The sequence below is a fragment of the Podarcis filfolensis genome (genome assembly GCF_964270895.1).
Source record: "Podarcis filfolensis genome assembly, chromosome: 6".
Lineage (NCBI taxonomy): Eukaryota > Metazoa > Chordata > Lepidosauria > Squamata > Lacertidae > Podarcis > Podarcis filfolensis.
This window is the reverse complement of record NC_139609.1, coordinates 73,550,102-73,569,173: the sequence shown is the minus strand read 5'-3', so window position 1 is coordinate 73,569,173 and position 19,072 is coordinate 73,550,102. Positions and strand designations below refer to the sequence as shown.

General features: G+C 43.0%; 1 long non-coding RNA gene across 1 annotated transcript; it reads left to right on the top strand.

The window, feature by feature from the left end:
* Positions 1-257: 257 nt before the first annotated feature.
* On the top strand, positions 258-18,464 carry LOC310764848. The gene is made up of 2 exons (XR_014549273.1): positions 258-525; positions 12,727-18,464. It is a non-coding gene; the product is annotated as an uncharacterized lncRNA (long non-coding RNA).
* The last annotated feature ends 608 nt before the right edge of the window (positions 18,465-19,072 follow it).

Below are 19,072 nucleotides of genomic sequence, written 5' to 3'. Positions count from 1 at the left end.
GGAGAATGTATGCTTTAAATATTATTTAAATAAGTGTGTAAGCAGCCCAGAGAAAGGTCTGCTAAAGCAGCCTGTGGCATATTTGCTAAATCATTAGTTCTTTTTATTGTTATTTGCTAACACTGATTTATTTAGTAATTTCAAGAAATTCACTGATAATTTATTTAGTATTAATCCTCAATTCTCCAAGGATGAGTGATATAAATAAATGTGAACTAATTTCCTCCAAGTCATGGGGAGATCATGTTTAGGGGATCAATGGAACAGTTTCCCAATCCTTTTTTTATTGGTGTGCAGATGCCAAGATTGTTCAACCCACTCACTGGTTCTAACCACATGTTTTAGCTATTGTAACATACTCTCTACTTTTCTGAGCTGTGAAAAGTTCTGGCCTGGCTTAGGAAATTGCTACAGAGTTTGTGTGAAAGAGCAATGAAGATTTGTGGAAGCTTCATGTTTTCCTCATTTATTTAGAAATATAGTATAGACGAAGAACAGGTAAGCAAGCAATCACTCCTACAGCAGGTAAGAACAGTTGCCAATGTTGCATCAGGGCCACAAAGGGCAATGGTACTTGAATAATATTTCAGTTTTGTACAGGTCACAGATCTCTCTTCCACATAAATTCCAACTACAAAACTCCCCAAAGGTTTTGGGACCCTCCTCTCACTACTTGTGAGAGTCTTCTTCTAAAACAGTGAAGATAGGCTTTGCAGCCATAAAGGCACATTAAGATTCTTCAGTTAATTTCATGGTGTGCATTGCAGACTGCAGGAGGGATCAGAGGTTCAGTATTGGTAGAGCAATTAACACTGGAAAATCACATACAATTCACATCTCACATATCATAGCACCTGTATTCAAGAAACTACACTGTGCAAATTCCATGCAATAGTATGCTCAGAACGTATTTCCTTATTAATTTATGTATCTGTTAGTCAATATACAATTCAGGCAGATGCACACAATCAATTGGTTCTAACATGTGGTTAGAACCAGTGAGTGGGTTGAAGTGAGAGCATTTGGGTCAAAATTAAGGGAGAGAAGAATAACAGTGACCTCATTGTGGGAGTTTACTATAGATCCCCAAGCCAAACGGAGGACATAGATGATGCCTTCCTGGAACAGATGGCCAAGCATGCAAAAGGAAGGGAGATAGTAGTAATGGGGGACTTCAATTACCCGGATATTTGTTGGATGTCAAACTCAGCCAAGAGCATAAGGTCAAACAGATTCCTCACTGGCCTTGCAGACAACTTCATTGTCCAGAAAGTGGGAGAAGCAACAAGAGGAACAGCCATTTTAGATCTGGTCCTAACCAATGTTGATGACCTGGTTAGTGGGGTAGAAGTGGAAGGATCATTAGGCGCGAGTGATCATGCTCTTCTGAAGTTTACTATACAGCGGAAAGGAGCAGCCAAGCATACTAGGACTCAATTTCTCGACTTTAAGAAAGCCGACTTCATAAAACTTAGGGAAGTGCTTGGTGAGATCCCATGGACAGTAATACTAAAAGGAAAGGGAGTTCATGATGGCTGGGAGTTTGTTAAGAGGGAGATAGTAAAAGCACAACTTCAGGCAATACCAATGAGACGGAAACATGGAAGGTGCCTAAAGAAGCCAGGGTGGCTATCTAAAGAACTTTTAACTGAGTTAAGATTAAAAAAGGATGTGTACAAAAAATGGAAAAGGGGGGAAACCACCAAAGAGGAATTCAAACAAATAGCCAGCACGTGTAGACACAAAGTCAGAAAAGCTAAAGCACAGAATGAACTCAGGCTTGCTAGAGAGGTTAAAAGCAACAAAAAAGGCTTTTATGGGTATGTTCGTAGCAAAAGGAAGAACAAAGAAACAGTGGGGTCACTCAGAGGAGAAGATGGTGAAATGCAAACAGGGGACACAGAAAGGGCTGAACTCCTCAATGCCTTCTTTGCCTCAGTCTTCTCCGATAAAGAAAACAATGCCCGACCTGAAGAATTTGGAGCAAATGATTCAGCAGAGGAAACACAGCCCAGAATAACTAAGGAGATAGTACAAGAATACTTGGCTAGTCTAGATGTATTCAAGTCTCCAGGGCCAGATGAACTGCATCCAAGAGTATTAAAAGAACTGGCAGATGTGATTTCAGAACCACTGGCAGTCATCTTTGAGAATTCCTGGAGAACAGGCGAAGTCCCGGCAGACTGGAGGAGGGCAAATGTTGTCCCTATTTTCAAAAAGGGGAAAAGAGAGGACCCAAATAATTACCGCCCAGTCAGTCTGACATCAATACCAGGGAAGATTCTGGAGCAGATCATTAAAAGCAAACAGTCTGTGAGCACCTAGAAAGGAATGCTGTGATCACCAATAGTCAGCATGGATTTCTGAAAAATAAGTCATGTCAGACTAACCTGATCTCGTTTTTTGACAGAATTACAAGCCTGGTAGATGAAGGGAACGCAGTGGATGTAGCCTACCTTGATTTCAGCAAGGCATTTGACAAGGTGCCCCATGATATTCTTGTAAAGAAGCTGGTAAAATGCGGTCTTGACTATGCTACCACTCAGTGGATTTGTAACTGGCTGACTGACCGAACCCAAAGGGTGCTCATCAATGGTTCCTCTTCATCCTGGAGAAGAGTGACTAGTGGGGTGCCACAGGGTTCTGTCTTGGGCCCGGTCTTATTCAACATCTTTATCAACGACTTGGATGATGGACTCAAGGGCATCCTGATCAAATTTGCAGATGACACCAAACTGGGAGGGGTGGCTAACACCCCAGAGGACAGGATCACACTTCAAAACGACCTTGACAGATTAGAGAACTGGGCCAAAACAAACAAGATGAATTTTAACAGGAAGAAATGTAAAGTATTGCACTTGGGCAAAAAAAATGAGAGGCACAAATACAAGATGGGTGACACCTGGCTTGAGAGCACTACATGTGAAAAGGATCTAGGAGTCTTGGTTGACCACAAACTTGACATGAGCCAACAGTGTGACGCGGCAGCTAAAAAAGCCAATGCAATTCTGGGCTGCATCAATAGGAGTATAGCATCTAGATCAAGGGAAGTAATAGTGCCACTGTATTCTGCTCTGGTCAGACCTCACCTGGAGTACTGTGTCCAGTTCTGGGCACCACAGTTCAAGAAGGACATTGACAAACTGGAACGTGTCCAGAGGAGGGCAACCAAAATGGTCAAAGGCCTGGAAACGATGCCTTATGAGGAACGGCTAAGGGAGCTGGGCATGTTTAGCCTGGAGAAGAGGAGGTTAAGGGGTGATATGATAGCCATGTTCAAATATATAAAAGGATGTCACATAGAGGAGGGAGAAAGGTTGTTTTCTGCTGCTCCAGAGAAGCGGACACGGAGCAATGGTTCCAAACTACAAGAAAGAAGATTCCACCTAAACATTAGGAAGAACTTCCTGACAGTAAGAGCTGTTCGACAGTGGAACTTGCTGCCAAGGAGTGTGGTGGAGTCTCCTTCTTTGGAGGTCTTTAAGCAGAGGCTTGACAACCATATGTCAGGAGTGCTCTGATGGTGTTTCCTGCTTGGCAGGGGGTTGGACTCGATGGCCCTTGTGGTCTCTTCCAACTCTATGATTCTATGATTCTATGATTCTATGATTCTATGATAATTATATAGAGCTGCTTCCTCAGGTAAAACTCCTAGTGATTTAGAGGGATGATACAATAGAACAATCAGAGAACAACAGACACAGGAACTGCTATCAAATGAAAATGTAGGAAAAATACACTTAAGGAAATGGTCCTTCTACCAGCATTTCAGCAGAACAGTGAGCCTTTTAAATAAATAAATAAATAAATAAATAAATAAATAAATTCTCATCCCCTTCATGGATCACTGCCTTGCCGTGGCGAAGGGGCTTGAAGAACTCAGAGAAGCTATGAACTACGCCGAGCAGGGCACACAAGATGAACAGGTCATAGTGGAGAGTTTTGACCAAACGTGATCCACCTGGAGGAGGAACCGGCAAGCCACTCCAGTATCCTTGCCAAGAAAACTCCATGGACAAAGACAACAGGCATATAAAAGTTATGACGCTGGAAGATGAGCCCCTCAGGTCGGAAGGCGTCCAACATGCTACTGGGGAAGAGCGGAGGGCAAGTACAAGTAGATCCAGAGCTGATGAAGCGGCTGGGCCAAAGCTGAAAGGACGCTCAGTTGCGGATATGCCTGGAAGCGAAAGGAAAGTCCAATGCTGTAAAGAAAAATATTGCATAGGAACCTGGAATGTAAGAACCATGAACCTAGGTAAGTTGGAGGTGGTCAAAAATGAGATGGCAAGAATAAATATTGACATCCTGGGCATCAGTGAACTAAAATGGACGGGAATGGGCGAATTCAGTTCGGATGACCATCACATCTACTACTGTGGGCAAGAAACCCGTAAAAGAAATGGAGTGGCCCTCATAGTCAACAAAAGAGTGGCGAAAGCTGTACTGGGATGCAATCTCAAAAATGATAGAATGATCTCGATACGAATCCAAGGCAGACCTTTTAACATCACAGTAATCCAAGTTTATGCACCAACCACTGGTGCTGAAGAAACTGAAATAGACCAATTTTATGAAGACTTACAAGACCTTATAGAAGTGACACCAAAGAAGGATGTTCTTCTCATTATAGGGGATTGGAATGCTAAAGTAGGGAATCAAGAGATAAAAGGAACAACTGGCAAGTTTGGCCTTGGAGATCAAAACGAAGCAGGGCAAAGGCTAATAGAGTTCTGTCAAGAGAACAAGCTGGTCATCACAAACACGCTTTTCCAACAACACAAGAGACGTCTCTACACATGGACATCACCAGATGGGCAGTATCGAAATCAGATTGATTATATTCTCTGCAGCCAAAGATGGAGAAGTTCTATACAGTCAGCAAAAACAAGACCTGGAGCTGACTGTGGCTCAGATCATCAGCTTCTTATAGCAAAATTCAAGCTTAAACTGAAGAAAGTAGGAAAAACCACTGGGCCGGTAAGATACAATCTAAGTCAAATCCCTTATGAATACACAGTGGAAGTGAGGAACAGGTTTAAGGATTTAGATTTGCTGGACAGAGTGCCTGAAGAACTATGGATGGAGGCTCGTAACATTGTACAGGAGGCAGCAACGAAAACCATCCCAATGAAAAGGAAATGCAAGAAAGCAAAGTGGCTGTCCAACGAGGCCTTACAAATAGCGGAGGAGAGAAGGCAAGCAAAATGCGAGGGAGATAGTGAAAGATACAGGAAATTGAATGCAGATTTCCAAAGAATAGCAAGGAGAGACAAGAAGGCCTTCTTAAACGAGCAGTGCAAACAAATAGAGGAAAACAACAGAATGGGAAGAACCAGAGATCTGTTCAAGAAAATTGGAGATATGAAAGGAACATTTCGTACAAAGATTACCATAATAAAGGACAAAAGTGGTAAGGACCTAACAGAAGCAGAAGACATCAAGAAGAGGTGGCAAGAATACACAGAGGAATTATACCAGAAAGATATGGATGTCTCGTACACCCCAGGTAGTGTGGTTGCTGACCTTGAGCCAGACATCCTGGAAAGTGAAGTCAAATGGGCCTTAGAAAGCACTGCAAATAACAAGGCCAGTGGAAGTGATGGTATTCCAGCTGAACTATTTAAAATTTTAAAAGATGATGCTGTTAAGGTGCTACACTCAATATGCCAGCAAATTTGGAAAACTCAGCAGTGGCCAGAAGATTGGAGAAGATCAGTCTACATCCCAATCCCAAAGAAGGGCAGTGCCAAAGAATGCTCCAACTACCGCACAATTGCACTCATTTCACACGCTAGCAAGGTTATGCTTAAAATTCTACAAGGAAGGCTCAAACAGTATGTGGATCGAGAACTCCCAGAAGTGCAAGCTGGATTTAGAAGAGGCAGAGGAACCAGAGACCAAATTGCAAACATGCGCTGGATTATGGAGAAAGCTAGAGAGTTCCAGAAAGACATCTACTTCTGCTTCATTGACTATGCAAAAGCCTTTGACTGTGTCGACCACAGCAAACTATGGCAAGTTCTTAAAGAAATGGGAGTGCCTGATCACCTCATCTGTCTCCTGAGAAATCTCTATGTGGGACAAGAAGCTACAGTTAGAACTGGATATGGAACAACTGATTGGTTCAAAATTGGGAAAGGCGTACGACAAGGCTGTATTTTGTCTCCCTGCTTATTTAATTTATACGCAGAATACATCATGCGAAAGGCTGGGCTGGATGAATCCCAAGCTGGAATTAAGATTGCCGGAAGAAATATCAACAACCTCAGATATGCAGATGACACAACCTTGATGGCAGAAAGTGAGGAGGAATTAAAGAACCTTTTAATGAGGGTGAAAGAGGAGAGTGCAAAATATGGTCTGAAGCTCAACATCAAAAAAACGAAGATCATGGCCACTGGTCCCATCACCTCCTGGCAAATAGAAGGGGAAGAAATGGAGGCAGTGAGAGATTTTACTTTCTTGGGCTCCATGATCACTGCAGATGGTGACAGCAGCCACGAAATTAAAAGACGCCTGCTTCTTGGGAGAAGGGCAATGACAGGCCTAGACAGCATCTTGAGAAGTAGAGACGTCACCTTGCCAACAAAGGTCCGTATAGTTAAAGCCATGGTTTTCCCAGTAGTGATGTATGGAAGTGAGAGCTGGACCATAAAGAAGGCTGATCGCCGAAGAATTGATGCTTTTGAATTATGGTGCTGGAGAAGACTCTTGAGAGTCCCATGGACTGCAAGAAGATCAAATGCATCCATTCTTAATGAAATCAGCCCTGAGTGCTCACTGGAAGGACAGATCGTGAAGCTGAGGCTCCAGTACTTTGGCCACCTCATGAGAAGAGAAGACTCCCTGGAGAAGACACTGATGCTGGGAAAGATGGAGGGCACAAGGAGAAGGGGGCGACAGAGGATGAGATGGTTGGATAGTGTTTTCGAGGTTACCAGCATGAGTTTGACTAAACTGCGGGAGGTAGTGGAGGACAGAGGTGCCTGGCGTGCTCTGGTCCATGGGGTCACGAAGAGTCGGACACGACTAAACGACTAAACAACAACAACAACAGGAAATGCCCAGAAGCTGCAGCCAAATTAAGAGAAAAGGAAATCAACAAGATTCCAGGCCCACACCATTGGTCCTCTGAAAAGGAGGGGTGAGGTTGCTCTTAAGGGGAATATCTCACTACTGGGAAAACTTCTACCAAACAAAGGAAACTTTGCCAAACAAAGAAAAGTAAATCTTTGCCCACAAGGTCAGCTCCATAAGAGTGCTTAAACAGACAAAAGACTGCAAATGGTCAAACTGCTGGTTAGTTAAACTGACAATGCAACTAGAGCTGCTGAACTGCCAGGTGCTTAAAGACAATGCCTAACAAACTGCCAGTCACTCAGAGAGCAATCAAGCCTGCCCCAGCAGTTGAAAAACCTGTCTGGTAACTGTGATGACTCAGGCAAGAAGCAAAGGGAACTCTGAAAGGGTGGGGGGAGTTGGGGGGGAGGAGGGGGTAAAATGAACACGCCGGGCAAGGAAAAGTTTAGAAGAAAAGGAAAATAGCTGTCCTTTACAGTGAGCCAAAATGAAGTGGAAATATAAACCGTGGGTTAGCCTGGACTTTTCAGTAAGGGTCTATAAGCCACAACCTTTTGTTGTTGTTGTTGTTTGTTTGTTTGTTTAAAAGCGGTTTTCTTTAGGGACCCTGTACTGGCAAGTGAAGCCAATGACAAGAACCAGGCAAAGGTACACCTTCAAAGATTCTAAACATATAAATGTACAATGCTGAGGAATGGTTCCCTGATCAGAAACCCTGAATTGTCCACCCCAAGCCCTGCCTTATTTCTTCCCCCAAATGCCAAGTGAAGAGAGGGGGTGGCTTAGATAAAGTAAGAGGGGTGAGGTTTAAGTGCACAGTCTATTCTAAGCCCCGGCATCATTTAAAATTTCAGAGGGGGCTCCCGATTTAAGTGGTACCAATGGAAGGGATGGCAGGGTAACTCAAACCCACACTAAAAGAGTAATAAATCAACAAACGGCAGGCACAAACACACGCTGCCAGCACACACACACACACGACTTAAAATTAGAGAGGAACAGGCAAGTGCAAGGGAGGGGGAAAACGTACAAGCACCCTGGCCAACAAATTAAAATGTAAGGCAAACCCACTCAGTCACCCAGACCAGCCAGGCAATCGGACAGGCAAGGGCAATAGAGGGGGAAAACATACAGGCACCCTGGCCAAAATTAAAATAAAACGCACAGTCACCAAGGCAGAGGCTGGGGAAGGAAAGTGAGGAGACAAGGGAGACAGAAAGACAGCACTCACACTCAGACCTCGCTGGTGGTGGAGAGACCATGTGCTGGGCAAAGGAACAAGCTGCAGCTTAAGAAAGGTAATTCGCACTTAAACCGCCCAAACAAATCCAGCACCAGGAGTGGGGGAAAATAAAAGGTTAAATGTAGGTTTTTACACAGAAAAGAGGACACAGCAAGACAGCAAGGCAAACTTGGGTGCCTAGGTTTTTAAAAGCAGTAAAGCAATGAGCGCACGCAAGCCTCCTAAATTTAAAAAGGCAAGCCAGGAACCAGACAGCCTCCAAACACACAAACACCCCCCGACTCCAAACCTCGTGGCTGAGCTCTTCCCTGCGATGACTTTCCCTGCGATGACTCGCAGTGAGACGACGAAGAATGAGGCCGGGGAGAGGCTGGCACCGCAGCAAAAGGCTGCTAAGCACGCCCCCTCCCAGGCACCTGGTTGGATGCCTGCCGAGGGGGCGTGGGCGCCAGCCAGGTGAGGTGGAGGCAGGGGGCTAATGCCCCCTGCTAGGGGCGGTGCTCGGCTCCCGCCCACAACCACTCCCCTCTCTTGCAGGGAGGAGAGTCCTTGTGAGAGTCTTCTTCTAAAACAGTGAAGATAGGCTTTGCAGCCATAAAGGCACATTAAGATTCTTCAGTTAATTTCATGGTGTGCATTGCAGACTGCAGGAGGGATCAGAGGTTCAGTATTGGTAGAGCAATTAACACTGGAAAATCACATACAATTCACATCTCACATATCATAGCACCTGTATTCAAGAACTGCTTCCTCCACTTAGTTAAAGCCTGAACTGCCCACTGAGCAAATGATAGGTGATGATTGCTAACCATTTGCAACCAAAACAGCTTGACAAAGGATAGCCAGCCAATATCGGAGCACCATATTGTATTGTGACAGCTTTTGCATAGAACTGAGAGTGAAACTAAGGTATTAGGCTGTCAACACTCTACTTTTTACCCGTTTCTGGTAATGTCCTATCTTGTATTACACAATGTGATGCCAATGCGAGTTTCCTCACACCACAAGATTGGTTGTCAATAGCAGTGAAAAGGAAAAGGCACTGTGAGATAATGTTACATCCAGTATTGTGTGATAGAGGTCTGTATCACTTGTATTTAAAAAACTGAGTTTTATTTAGGGGTTCAATTCAATTAAATAAATGTTAACGGAATACCTTATGACTGATCAATCAGTGTGGAAATTCCATCATTGCTTACATTTTTTGTGGAGGCTCCCCAGTGCATTTTGGAAACCTGGAAAAGCAGGATTCTAAATTATTTCCCAGTAGTGATGTATGGAAGTGAGAGCTGGACCATAAAGAAGGCTGATGGCTGAAGAATTGATGCTTTTGAATTATGGTGCTGGAGGAGACTCTTGAGAGTCCCATGGACTGCAAGAAGATCAAACGTATCCATTCTTAAGGAAATCAGCCCTGAGTGCTCACTGGAAGGACAGATCCTGAAGCTGAGGCTCCAATACTTTGGCCACCTCATGAGAAGAGAAGACTCCCTGGAAAAGACCCTGATGTTGGGAAAGTTGGAGGGTACAAGGAGAAGGGGACGACAGAGGACAAGATGGTTGGATAGTGTTCTTGAAGCTACCAGCATGAGTTTGACCAAACTGCAGGAGGCAGTGGAAGACAGGAGTGCCTGGCGTGCTCTGGTCCATGGGGTCACAAAGAGTTGGACATGACTAAACAACTAAACAACAACAAATTATTTGGGAAGCATTCGTGGATTCAAAAGGCTCCTCACTTCATATAGTCACTTTCCATGATGTGAGGAAAATATAGCAATGGAGAGGCAGACCTAGTGTGGCCATCCACACTGCCCTCAGTAAAATGCTTCAGTGCCCTTTTTGTGAGTCCTGAAAAGAGTTATTATCTCTCCTTCAACATAGCCAGTGAGCTTGGAAAGGGAAGGTCATCTCCCACTAACTACTTGGAAGAGATGCCTGCTGTTCCTTTAAATAGCACCAGAAAATAGAAATTTTCTCCCTTTTACATAATTAGAGTCATTCAATAAAGCCAAATGCTGGAAGACTCAGGACACACAAAAGGAGCTTCTTCCGACAGTGAATAATTAAACTATGGCATTCGTTGCTGCAAGATTTAGTGAAGGCCATCAACTTGGGTGACTGTGAGAGGCTTTATGAAATATGCCAGAGAAATAAATTTGGCAATTACTATTAACCATGAAGGCTGTGTACCAATTTCAGCACTGCAGGTAGTATATCTCTGGGTACCAAGTGTTGGGCTTTACCAGTAGGCTTGGTGCTATTGTGCTTATGTCCTACTTGTGAGCTTCCCAAAGGCCACTGGTTGGCCACTAAGAGAACACATTGATAGATTCGATGGGCCCACGGCTTGATCCAAAAAGGACACTTCTTATTTTCTTTGCTTCTGGAGGGTGGGGGTTGTGTACTGCTAGATGCTCTGCATCTAGTGAGAAGCTCTTCCCAGGCAAACTGGCAAGTAGATTTGCAGGTGCTTGCCATTAAATAACTAACATCAAAAACAAAAAAGCAACATCTTGGTGTGAAACAAATCTAATGAAGAGATAAAAGCAGAACACATAACAGAGCTGTGCTTATCTTTTTGTGATAAAAGCAGAACACGTAACAGAGTTGTGTATATCTTTTTGTGATGGAGTCCACAACCACTTTTGTGTTTGTTCCTTAGCAGCCTGCAATTCCTGCCTTCACAATAATTATCTCTATTATGGCACCAAATGGGGGCTCAGCAAGGAGTTCTCTGGGATCTTCTATCTGATGTAATTTCTAAGTTAACGGGGAAGCACAAGATGATCTGAGAGTAGCATACATTCCAGGGGAACGAATCGTATTTTCATGGTGATAAACCTGTTACTGCAGGAGGCAATTATTTCCCATTTGGTTCTCTCTCCTGCCTCCTTGCAGAAATGTGAAAACAGGGGAGGCTTAAGGGTTATCAAACCCATGGCAAGCTCTTTGGGTTTGATAAGAGTACACTATACCTACTGAACTCAGAGATAACCTTTAAAAAAATTATGCTTGCAGATGGATTTAATCTTTTTGAAAATGAAGTTATTTACTGTGGCAGGATCATCATTAGACACTTTGCTTAACGGATTCCACCTACTCTCAAGAACCAGCTCACAAATCACAGTTCTTAGCTGTTCTCTCACGAACTTTCTCTGAGGGCCAAGCTACATGACTAACCTGACATACCGAAAATGTTGGTTATTCAGTGGCTCTGTAGAGAATTGGTACATGGGAACAAAGTCCAGGCAAAGACTTGTCTCCAGAGTTGACCTATTGAAATAACCTAAGATCGTCATGTTTATTACTTTCAATGAGTCTACTTTGAGTAGAACTAACATGGGTTACAACCTCCAAATATTTAAACAGGTTCACATGTTACAGTCACTGAGTGTACAGTCTGTGTACACAATAGTTGTGTTGTGTAACTCAACAAGTGTACACTTTCACAGAAAAACTTGTACATGCATAAAAACCATCTGTTCTTTTATTCATTGTAACACGTGAACAATCCTTTGAGTTGAATGTGTAAGTCCTAAAGAGAAGAACTGAGGGGGGCAAGGAATAAAGAGAGTCTTTCTTCTCTTTTCCCCCAGCAAGTCCTCACTGTTTCCTACTTCTCTTTGAGTTTGCATCCTGTCCAACCTAGTCATTGCTCTTCTTCCCAATTTTGACTCATCTGTACATTTGCAAATGTGATAAGCTCATATTCCCCCATTAAGAGAAACTGAGACGACATCAGGGGTGTGTGTGTTAGCAAATGGATGAACGCTGAAGAGTAAAGCTCACATTTAAAAATCTGAAGACCTTTACAAACCTGCTCTAATCTCTGTGCTCTGCAGATAAGGATTGACCACTCCATGAACTCCTGCAATGAATATTTGGCATAACAGTGATGCATTTGGATTGTAAAAAGATTCTCTCTCCCACCCAGCCCCCTTTCTCTCTCACACACTTTCAGTGTGGGATGATAAATGAAAAGTTAATATTCAGCTTTCAAAATATGTATTTAAAATGTTGCAATTGGGGGTGGGGTGAGAGAATCAAAGGTGACAAAGAGCAAACAAGGAGCCTAGGCAAACATCAGTAGCCATGCCAAAAGAAAATGTCTGATGTCAAATGTTGTCACTGGCTTCCTCTCCTATACCTCTGAGTCTGGGGACAACTTTGAGGTTAATTTTGGTGCAAAATTTCCTGTAAGGAACTTGAGCACCCACCTCCCCCCCATACCTTTCCTTGACAACCTGCGGACCAGAATTTATATGAAAAGCAAGTAAGGAATTGCTCCTTCGTTCAAAGGCCCACCCCACTGCACAACACCTCCCCATTGTTGTGAAGCAATGTCAGCAACAAGCTTGAGGTTTCTGACAGACTCTAACCCAAATTTCTTCTTCTTTCAGAATAAAAAGTTTTTGCACCATACTGAATTTTTATTGATGAGAAATAGATTGGAAAAACAAGAAGAAGCAACCCCTAACAGTGCTTGATTTATAACACAGAACATAACTGCTATATAATATGATCATGGGACACCCATGAAATATAAAATAATACAAGTACATAAGAACACAAATCTGCAGGGATTCTCGCTTTTGATTTTCAGGCATGTCTGGAAGTCCCTTTTATGCCAACAGGCCTTTGGAGCTGTTTAAATTTATTAGCCAGCCACTTTCAAGATTATTTGTATGGTTTTTAATGGTGTTTTGTTTTTTTACTGCTCTGCACCAGTGTTTCCCAAACATACAATGATTGTGTAACCCTTTAGAAAGTTTAGTCTTACTGGGGTACCCCTTCTTTGGCAAAGATAATTTGGAGGTAGTTTTAATGACACTATTTTATCTTTGAATAATTTTCTGCAGTTAAAACAACTGTGATAATGTTTTACATTTTTTGTCATGTACCCTTTGAAACCATTTCATGTATCCCTGGGTATTTGAGTACCACACTTAGGGAAACACTGCTATACATCATATTGATATTTTATGATATGGTAGTGTAGAAATACTGTTATGAATGAATGAATATCTCCATTGGAGACATCTACCCACAAGTCATCCAGCCCTGTTTGTCGGGCTCCCCTGTTTGATCTTAGTCGGGGAGCAAAGTAATTCCTTCCTGCATGCTCTCTTCACAATGAAAATCTGACTCTACATTTCCTTATAGTTGGTTGAGGAAAAATAAGATACATAGTTGCCTCCTATGGAAATTAAGCACATAGCTCATTTGGCATTTAGTGGCAAATATCTGAAAAAAATAGGCATGGCTCCCAGGAATATAATTATATGAAACAAATAATTGCAAAGTTTGATGCTGTCTTCTCCTTCCTATTAAGCAGGATCAGCCTCCTTCTATTAAGCAGGATCAGCCTATAAAAGAGAGAAATCATCTTTGGAGGAAAGCATCTATAGCAGCTGCTGTGCCCAAAATTTGGTCTCTCTCCCTCAACTTTCACTAACCTGTATTGATTACAGGTACTATTTGCACAGAATCAGGTATATAGGCCCAAATAATTCTGTATTTAATAGCTCCAAAAAGCATTTTCATGTCTTAAAGTTGTGACAGTCCTCATTGTTTTGGCATCCCCTTCAATATCCTAAACCAGATTGTCTCTGACTAGAACTGTAGGCAGAAACATTATGGTGAAGGGGAACTTTGGCAGCAGTGAATCATTGCAGAGCAGCCAAAACATAAATATAAGGAAGCTAAAATGTTTGTTGTTTGATTGTGTTGCTTAGTGAGCAACTGCCTACAATACTGCCTGTGTGCTTTTCCTTATATCTTATTTTAGCTATACAGTGGTACCTCGGGTTAAGAACTTAATTCATTTTGGAGGTCCGTTCTTAACCTGAAACTGTTCTTAACCTGAGGTACCACTTTAGCTAATGGGACCTCCCACTGCCGCTGCCGTGCGATTTCTGTCCTCATCCTGAAGCAAAGTTCTTAACCTGAGGTACTAATTCTGTAACCTGAAGCGTCTGTAACCCGAAGCGTCTGTAACCCGAGGTACCACTGTACAGTTTTTTCTTTTGAATGAAACCTGAAAATTCATGGATGGGCTTAGGGAGGAAATCATAGAGCATTCCTCAAGGGGACAAGCCCTAGTGGAAACCAGCCTTATCCCCACCATTCATGTCATCAGTTTTAATGTCATCATACCATGCAATGTTAATCATGACTTTCTTCTACCACACGAATGGGAAACCTTTGGTCTGGGGGTAAAAACATAGCCCTCCAGTCCTCTGTAACCCAGCCCAGGCCACATACCCCAATTTCCATACACTTCCATACCCTCCAGATGAAAACTACAACATTTATACCACACCCATCTGATTGGGTAGCCCCAGCCACCCATCTGATTGGGTAGCCCCAGCCACTCTGGGCGACTTCCAGCCTATGCAAAAAACATGATTAAACATTTTAAAACTTCCCTGTACTGGGCAGCCATCAGAAGTCTTCTAAAGGTTGTATAGTTACTTTTCTCCTTGGCTCAGGGGTCGCATAACTCCACACCCTCCAACATTTCTCCCATGAAAATAGGGATGTCCTACCATACTCTCCTAGATTTCTCTGATGAAAATAGGGACATCCTAAGGAAAAGTGGGACATTCTGGGATCAAATCAGAAACTGGGATGGCTTCTGTAAATCCGGGACTGTCCCTGGAAAGTAGGGACACTTGAAAGTAGGGACACTTCTCAGTGGCTCCATTCCACATCTTCAAGTGCTTCTGCACATTCTTGAACTTTGAGAGAACCTCTTGCTTAAATGGAAAGATGTGTGCATGCAGGTCAGTACACAAACCCACAACAGAATGTAGGCTACACCTTTTGCTCAGTCCACTTTTGCCTCTGGCCTTGCCCACCAGTGGCATGTAGCCTTCAGAAGCTTGAGCTGTAAAAGGTCCCCCCCTCCCACTCTACTGCAGACACGGATATGGTCCAGTCTTGGCAGATGTTGCCTATCCTTTACTGAATACGTATCACAGCCTTGGAGCTATCAGAACAAGACCCAGCAGTGGCAGCTCTAAGCCACTTAGGAACAGAGTGCACTTTCTGCCAGAATTTCCACAGAGACACGAAGTTTCATCAATCAACCAACTGCTTGCAGGGATCTCTTTTTTAAAAAACAAAAGCCATTGATGGATAGAACCACTACCTGGATCTTTAGATTCAGGTGGATGCATGCAATCCTCTGTGAGTACTTAAAGCATCTTTATTTTGGGGGGAAGAAACACAAAAACCTTTTATCTCCTTACATATGACACACAATGTGAGACATTGGGGAAATCTATATCATAGGATAAACCTGAAGAGGCAAGACACAGAATAGTCTGTAAACCTTATCTGCAAACAAAAAGTCATGCTGTGAGGTGACACCAGGGATCTTGTTCAAATCAAAGCAACCCAACAAACACAAGCTGATTCAGAGCAATAACTGAAAGGGTATCAAATTCCAAAAGACTAGCCATGGAAGTGGGCTATGAAGCTGGGAGTTATAGATACCTGTCAAAGTTCATTAGAAAACTAACCAGGATGCCAAGCAGAAAGCTATGCACTAGCTACAAGTGGTGGTAAACTCCAGATTTTGGGTCTATTTCACAGTGGAGTCCAGATCTTTTTAGGTTAGAGTCGAGTCTGAAGCGGAACCTGAATGGGGCATTTAAAGCATCCAAGCCCATCCATGCCACAAACATGGCCTGCCTCACCCCACCATTTTGTATTGGCCTAAGCAACTACATACAACTAGGAGCACATGTTTTGCCATATTTCCATCCTGTGCCAGGCTCCATCTTGTCCCATTTGTGGGTGGATCTTTTTAGAGAAAATTCTCATTTTTTAAAATAAAAATCCATATAGCTTAACAAATAAAAATGTAGCTACAAGGAAGTCTGAGATGGCATCTTTCTTTCTTTTAACATTTTACAGCTGCTTGGAGCAGGTCTGTTGCTGCGTAGTAAAAATATCTACATGTAAACAACTGTAAAAGTGTACAGCTCAACTTATGTACACGGGTATGCAGATTGTACATCTGTTGAGTGTAATATGTAAACAGCCCTATTGTGTGATGAGTTGTACATGCAACTGAGAAGTGCCTAGTCGGTTGTGCGACATCCAGACCAATTTGGAAATCATGTAACATCCCCATGGCACAACCCTTCCCACTGGCCCAGGCTAAATGCGTTATTGTGCAGGCAGCTTCAGGGGACACCTCTTCCCCTGTTGGGAAACCTTCCGTCAGGGCTAATTGGAGTCAGGGGTTGTTCCTTGCATGTGGGAGCTTTCTATTCATACATGCAAACAACTCTTTTCAGTGAACATCAAATGGACATTCATTGCGGGGATGGACCTATAACCGCCTCTGTACATTCATTCAATGATCTCAGTGGAGTGGGAGACCAGCCAACCAGAAGAGTCTCTGAGGTGTACTTACCTGGAGGCAGCATCAGCATCCAAAGTTAGGTCCAGTCCAAGGGTTGGGCAAACAGCAATCCACATGGTCCAAGGGTCAAGGAATCCAATAATTATGGGGTCCAGGGTCAAGATGAGCAGGAAGCTGCAAGGTAGAGCCAGGAACTACTAGCAGTGTTTCCAGCATTTGGCTCTGTTTAAGAAGGCTGAAGCCAGCTGGTTCTCATCAGTGCCTTCTCCTCTGTGTCCTTGAAGGCTGATCAGCTGCAGGTGGGGTCACTCCCTCCTCTCCCTCTTCAGGCTGCTGTTCTGCAGGTGAAGCTGATTCCTGTCCCATGACAGTATACCCGGTTCTCTATACTATTGAGACATCCCCATGGTTTCAGCATTTTCCATTATTGCTACTGCCTGATTTTGTCCATTGTTGCATGATTTGCTCAGCCCTTTTGTTCTTACTGTGCAGGTTTTAAAGTTCTTCACTGTTAGCTGTATTTAAACATTGTTTTATACAGTTCAAATTGCCTCAGAAGGCCATATATTGAGATCTAATATTCATGGTAGTGATATCCATATTTTATAACTTGAAACAATAATGGCCCCACGACCATCAATGTACCAGAGAGGAAGAGAGAGCAAGCATAAAACAGAGCTGGAATGTAAACTCTGTATATTAAAAGGTGCCAATAAATATGCATCCAGCTGGAGGTTTGCATAAATGCTGCCCTGGTATTATGACAAAGGGCTGGATATTGTGTTTTAAATTATTAAATGGAAAATATGTGCTAACAAAAAAGAGCAACAAGCCATTTGGCATTACATAATTCCCCAACAAAATGCTAGCTTTTTTTTTTTATGGATTAAAAATGCAAATAAACTAGCCCTGTACAGCTTGAGATCAACCAGGCCAAATGGAGCCATGAACTGTGGTGTGTGAATCTCACTGGTCTCAAAATGAAATTGAGGTACCATCTGCACTAAGCATTGAAAGCAGTATCGTACCACTTCCTCCAAAGAATTCTGGGAACTGAATTCACGCCTTTCCCCAAAGAATTCTGGGAACTGAAGTTTGGTCAGGGCCCTGACATTTGTTATCACAAACCCTATTCCCCTCAAAGAGTTACAGTTTTCAGAGTGGTTTAACTACCAATCCCTCTTCCCAAGGGACTCTGAGTGTTGGAACTCTTTGAGGAGAACAGGAATCTCCTAGCAACTCTTGGCCCCTTTAACAAACTATACTTCCCAAAATTATTTCAAGGATGACCATGGCTGTTTAAAGAGGTATGATGCTGCTTTAAATGTATAGTGGAGATGGGGGCTGCATCACAAATCGCATGAGTCATGAGCCCTCCTGTTATGTACTGAGTTGAATAGGATCCAAAATGTAGCAGTCTGATTGGTCCTAGAACAATAGGATCCAAAATGCAGCAGTCTGATTGGTCCTAGAACAATAGGATCCAAAATGCAGCAGTCTGATTGGTCCTAGAACAATAGGATTCAGAATGCAGCAGTCTGATTGGTCCTAGAACAATGCAGCAGTATGATTGGTCTGCAGGAGCCACCCAATCCGGCTCCAGATGGAAGTGAATCCACAACCTGATTGGCCTACAGGAGAATTCCGGAATTAGACAATCACGTGCAGCCCATTTTGTAAATAATGTATATAAAGCAGATACTTTGAGGGGACTTTCATTCCTCCTCACCACTATGAGCTGAATAAAGAGCATAAAATCCACTCTCGACTCTGAGTATATTTCACCTCCTCACACTGCTGATCCTGCACACAGCTATCCTTTGAAACCTGCACTTCTACAAGCTTTGCAGTGAGAATCTCCAGTACTGTGCACAAAAATGAATGTACTGAGGTAAAGTATGCATAGAAGTGCTTATATTAGCGGGGGGGGGAGAGAAAAGCATTATATTAGTGAAAGAAATGTTTATATTAGGAGAAATTGGCACTAAAATGGTGATGGATTTTCATGGGGTCTTTAAAAATATCACAGAGAAAGGGTTTTGTTGTGTTTGTAGAGTCTAAATTGGCTTTAAGTATTTTGCACATGCTCGCAATGATGCCTAGGATTTGTTATGTAGGATTTTATATATCATTTGTCTTCACAGTGATGCTTAGGACTGGAAAGCAATGGGTTCCCTAGACCAGAAGGCTTGTTCTGGCATCCAGACAATTGCCTGAAGCTGCAAGTGGTTTATGACACTCTCACCATCATGTTCTACTTCCACTGTCAGAGGTGGCATGCTTTCTGATGTCAGTGGCTGGGAATCAAAAGTGGGGAGAGTGCTGTTGCACACAGATCACACTTGTGGGCTTTTCAAAGGCATATGGTT